A 6395-nucleotide genomic window follows, 5' to 3' on the forward strand; every position below is an offset into this window, starting at 1 on the left:
GAACTCCTTCTTAATAATTTAGTGTACTGTTGACTGAAACACGTAAACAGCTCTTCCACTGACCTTTAAACTCGTGGATTCTCATCTGTTATAAGATACCGCACTTTGATATCCATTGATGAGTTACGAATTGTTGCAGGTCTCTTCCTGGATCACAACCTGATCCACATATCTTTGTTTCCTTAAGTTCGAGAGATATTTTCGTCTTAAAATTCTAAATAAGCAATATCAGCTTTTCAATTATTCAAGTGTATTAATATTTTTGCACCGGAAATTACTGTTTTATACTGTTCCCAAAATAGAACGGTTCTCATTAGCAACAGATGACAACATTGGCAACGTAAACAATGTATAAAAAGTTGTTTTGACACATTCTTTTCTTTATATAAGTTGTGTTTGTCACGTTTCTTGCTTATTTGCATTTTTAAAGTATTTTTATCCAACTTTAAATAATAAACAACTAGTCTGTGAAAAAAACATAAACATCAGGACATGATAGCAATAAAGGAAGTGTAAGAATGACCAAAATGTAGCAATGTTCAATAATCATTATATGATATTTCTTATTTTGATCTTTTTTAGTATTACTGTACCAAATAAATATAATAATAACAAACATAAATAAGTCTGTAATTAAGTCAGTCGAACAATTCAACTTTTATTACACATATTTAATGCGTACCAATTTATTATTCAATATCCATGTAGACAAGAAACTTTAAAACGTGAAGTAATGTCACAGACGTTTCCAGTTCACATACAAGTGAACCAAACAGTCAAAAGCGACTGTACTTTAATTGTATTTTTCTTCATGCATGAGCACAAATGTTTCCATGCGTATGGCATTAACCGAGAGCTGATGTATTATCTGATTTCATAGGCAGAGCTTCATGTTCCTGGAATCTTTACCACAAGACTGGTACTGTATTAGAAACAGTTTCTCCAAACGTTAACTACAAGACCACCACAGTATGAAGACATTTACTGTAATATTCCTGTAAATGTATCATTCTATGGAAATATAGACATGCATGTGATAACAAACAACAAAGTATTTTACTAATTTATGATAATATGTGGTTCTATATAAGAACGTTATTCAGTTAAAAAAAATTAAGTATGATAATTTTGAATTACGGTATTATTCCCAGTCGAGTTATGTATAAAACATAATACTAGTAATTATTTATTTACTCAAGTATAACTTACTTGAATTTTAACGGCATTTAAATAAAACAAGTGTTAATTATTTAAATGTGAGCACATTTACCAACTTCATCAGATGCTCTGTAAGATACCCGTTTAAACAAACCTGTGCAATTTCTTAAATCATTACAGAGACAAAGAAAATAATATCTAAAGTCCGTATTTAAAATGGCAACATACGTAACAGTTAAGTAAACAGCAAGAAGATAATTCCTAGATACTGAATTTATCGTCTCTCAAGTGTCCATTTCTTTTTATACAAAATATAGCAATTCATTAAATTGTTACACTTAGGGAAAACAATGCTTATTAATACTTTTACTTCATCTTTTACGCCCGACAATGAAAATGGAAACATCTTCTTACAATGGACAATAGATTTATAATACATGATAAATCTAATCCTTCAAAAAATACAATAAAAATGATACTAAAACTCACAATTTGAGGGTTTAATTTAGCAATCATTAGACTTTCCCATACTTAACTAACTAATTGCTTATCTATAAGTTAAAATATTGCGAAAATCACTTAATATTTCCTCAAGACATTTAATATAATATTGCATGAATTGTACCCAGTGGTCCAGCGACGAGAAGTTTATAAGCTTGCAACACTAAAACCTGGATTTAGAGTTTTCGTGGTGGACAAAGAGCAGATAGCCTGTTGTGTAGCCTTGTACTAAAACAAATAAACAACACAATATTTTCAGTGTTTTTCTTTTATGTAGGTAACAACAATCCAGTGACGAAATTTACATATTTATCTGCATAGCAAAAATAAAGAGTTTACAGATGCTAAAACAAAAAACAAACAAACAAAATAGGAAATTTTATTCAAAATTACTCAGGAAGAAAATACGTAAAATTCTGATCCAGTTTGGAGAAATATATTCATCTGAAGCATTAGTAACCAAGAATAATGAAAAAATAAAGTGAGACTTTGTTCAAGGTAGAATAATCAATCATTATGACTGTTGACATTAACGAAGGATTGTCCTAAGCGAGATTAATAACTGGTTGTTGTGAAGATTTTACCTAAATTTATCTCGAATAACTTGAGACTTTGGTGTGTTGATAAGTCGAATTCTTTTTCTAGAGCTACATTGTATTTTAAGCTTAGAAAACCAAGAATATCTTATTATAAAACCTTCTTTTCATGAAACACTCCATAAATAGATATTTTTTACATCACCAAAATGGCTTCAAGCCAGAGTTTTTTCAATAGAACTGGCAGTTGTTTTCGTTTATAGACATAACATGAAGGCAAAACCCAATCACTAAGAAGTGTTATTTGCAGATTTTGCCCACATTGCAACATTGGAAACAATATTTTCAACGAATATTGTGTGGATAAAAACTTGGGCTACAGGTGTCGTTTATAAAAACGACTGGTAGAGTTTAATTGCATTCCCAATATATAATTTATCCGAATAAAATCGAAAATATTCTTATTTGTAAATCATCCTGCACAATGCACGTAAAATATTATTTTTTTTCGAGGCAAGGACAACAAATATTAGTCATTGTTTAATTTCGTAAAAAAAATGAAATCTAAAATAAATGCTTGGCATTCAAAGCATTTTCTGATGTTTCTAAATGTAAAGGCATTTCGAAAAGGGTTACAAATAAAACTTTAGGGTACAGAATTGTTTTGTGATATTCATTCAGTAACTAATATTTTAATTTTGCTAAACAAGTTAATTACAGAAACCAATATCCTATCTTGTCTAGGGTTTTATAAAACATTTATCCAGTGTTTTAACTGCCATTTTCAAATACATTTTTCTTCTTAACATTACTATGGTATGTCTTAACTATTTTTTTTTCAGAAAAAGCTTTTAAAAATGAGAAATGTACTTCAATTATTTTGGTTTTGTAACTTTAAATTTTATTTCAGTGAAAATAAATAGATCTTACCTTTACAGTTCCTAATTTAAGTTAGTATTAGTACTATGAATACCGCCCACAAGTATCGAGAAGAAATTATTCAGAAATTGTATATAGTAGAATACAGATAGGTACGTTTGTTGTTTAAACATAAAGCTGTGCTGTGGATGATCTGTGCTATGCCCATTGCAAGTATCGAAGCTCACATTTTAGTATTATAATCTCCCGGACTTACCACAGAGCCACAAGAAAACAGAATATAAGTATGACAAATTCATGACATACAGTTGTTGTAAAATTTTGTAATAATGTAACAAGTAATACTTACGTTATTACTCACCAGTCTAAAGAACGAGTTTTTATTTCTATCGCTCGTGAGATATTGTTTACGTTCAGTATAACGCACTCGTGATGAAGAGAAACCTGCTTGAAGTAAAAATGTTATCTCAAGACGGCTGGTGTGGGTAATAAAACTTTTATTAAAATAAAACACAGAACAATGTTTCGACCTTTTTACGTCACCTTCAAGTTAACAAAGATGACCTAAGAAGGTCGAAACAAACTTTGTTCTCTATTTTAATAAAAGTTTTAATACCCACACCAGACGTCTTGAGATACAATATAATTTATATCCTCTGAGAGATAACTTCAAATCTATAGAAATATTTCGTCTTTCTTTTTGTTAAAGAAAGAGGCTGATTTCACTATGTTAAAACAATTTAGAAACCTCGCCATGTCGTGGTCATGCTCTATTTGACGGCACTGAACATTGCAACGTAGTTTTATATCAAAAGACTCAGATGTAAGGTTATCATGTTAAAAGTACATATCCACAAGTGCTTTTCGTTATTCATCTAGTACCCAAGGATGATGGACCCCCACGTCTGTTTCAGCTGTTCTAACCCACAGTATCCGTAAGCTCTGCTTCTGGCGACTGGAAAGGCTCGGATATCCGCTTTTTTCTTCAACTGCGTAGGGTATGCAACAGTTGAAGGGATATTTCTTGAAAGCAACATCTGATGTACTCGTGACTTGTGTCAGCTTTTCGTGGGCCCGGCATGGCAAAGTGTGTTAAGGCGTTCGATTCGTAATCCGAGGGTCACGGGTTCGAATCATGCTCGCTCTTTCAGCCATGTGGGCGTTATAATGTGACGGTCAATCCCACTATTCGTTGGTAAAAGAGTAACCCAAGAGTAGTAGGTGGTGGTAGGTGGTGATGACTAGCTGCCCTCCCTCTAGTCTTACACTGCTAAAATAGGGACAGCTAGCACAGATAGCCCTCGAGTAGCTTTGTGCGAAATTCAAAACAAACAAGAACAAACAAAGCTTTTCGTAAGCAAGTCCTTCTTGGTTATGTTGAGCACTCTTCGGAGGGAAGAGGTCGTTACCATAAACATTCCAAATCGAACACTTTTCTGTGGCATCACCACGTAAAAAATACGACAGACATCACAAAAATGTAGTTCTGATGCACTTCGTTCTACTGCGACTTTGTATTGTGTGTGGTTTTTCGCATACTCACTAATTTGAACGCTCAAATTTATTTCAACATAACTTACTCAGCATTATGTATAAATATCTATATATTGTTAGACTTGAATACAAAATACTTGAAAAAAATTAACAAACTTAAAGCGATGCGCAGATAACTGTAATATCTTTCCCAATACTAAACATCTTCACAGTAGTATGATGTAGGCCTCATGGTAAAGACTACAATAACATGGTGAAGAATACAAGTAACTAAGTGAAGAGTAAAATTGTGATTGCTACAGTTACATGATGAAATTTATAGTGAAATTATAAAGAATACACTAACTTCGCGTATTCTTAACAGAGTTTGTTTTTGAATTTTGCACAAAATTACACGAGGGCTAACCTCCCAATTTATCAGTGTAAGACTAGGGAAAAGGCAGCTAGTCATCGACACCCATCACCAACTCTTGGGCTACTTTTTCATCAACCAATAGTGGGATTGACCGTCCATTATAACGTTCCCACGACTGAAAGGACGAGCATGTTTGGTGTGACGGGGATTTGATTCCGCGTCCCTTCAATTACGAGTCGAGTGCCTTAACCACTTGGCCGTACTAAGCCTTGTTATTACAAAATGCACGAAGTACTTTAAAACATATTTAGTAGAGATATATTGTTTTAATATAATTAACTAAACTTACTTATATATTAGTAAATCGGACCTCGTGTATGCTGTTATAAATTAAAATTGATAAAAAATGTCGACTTTAAAACACAACTGAATGATGAATTAAATCAAACAGCAGCAACAATCGTGCAAGTAGGTTCCAGACAAGGTTCTAAATATTTAAGTTCCAGGCAAGGTTCTAACTATGTAAGTTCCAGGCAAAGTTCTAAATATGTAAGTTCCAGACGAGGTTCTAAATAAGTAAGTTCCAGACAAGGTTCTAAATATGTAAGTTCCAGACAAGGTTCTAAATATGTAAGTTCCAGACGAGGTTCTAAATATGTAAGTTTCAGACAAGGTTCTAAATATGTAGGTTCCAGACGAGGTTCTAAATATGTAAGTTCCAGACAAGGTTTTAATATGTAAGTTCCAGACAAGGTTCTAAATATGTAAGTTCCAGACGAGGTTCTAAGTATGTAAGTTCCAGACAAGGTTTTAATATGTAAGTTCCAGACAAGGTTCTAAATATGTAAGTTCCAGACGTGGTTCTAAACATATAAATTCTAAACGAGGTTTTAAATATGTAAGTTCCAGACGAGGTTTTAAATATGTAAGTTTCAGACAAGGTTCTAAATATTTCTTTAAATATTAGCAGGCACTGGTTATGTGCTGACATTTCTCTGCTGTATTAAGAAAAACATAATTATCTATTAACGAAATAGGATTGATTATTGACATAACAAATTAAAATTTAATATATATATTTTTAAATCTTTCTAATATCCTAATGCATTAAATATTATTTTACAGATGACTCTTTAAAAATTGAATTTGTAGATTTAAAAACGTAATTCTGATGCAAGCTCAAAGCTTATGTTAATTTCATTTCATTTTATAAAAAGCTTTGTAAACGCAATAGCTTTAAGTAGTTTAAATAGTAAGATCTAATGTTTAGTGGTAGTAGTAGTTCATACTTATTAATTGTAGAGGCCTGATCAAATCAATGTATTAATCACCAGATGGCAGCTTTTCTTCATAGTGTTTCGGTGTAAAGTACTTCGGTGCAACAGGCCCCCAAGTGCGTCTGAGCAGATCATTGAAGCTGAAGAGCTGCGTTTAAAAGCAGTTTCATCGATCTAAACATGCACAAGTTATAG

The sequence above is a fragment of the Tachypleus tridentatus genome, chromosome 1 (genome assembly GCF_004210375.1).
Source record: "Tachypleus tridentatus isolate NWPU-2018 chromosome 1, ASM421037v1, whole genome shotgun sequence".
Classification (NCBI taxonomy): domain Eukaryota; kingdom Metazoa; phylum Arthropoda; class Merostomata; order Xiphosura; family Limulidae; genus Tachypleus; species Tachypleus tridentatus.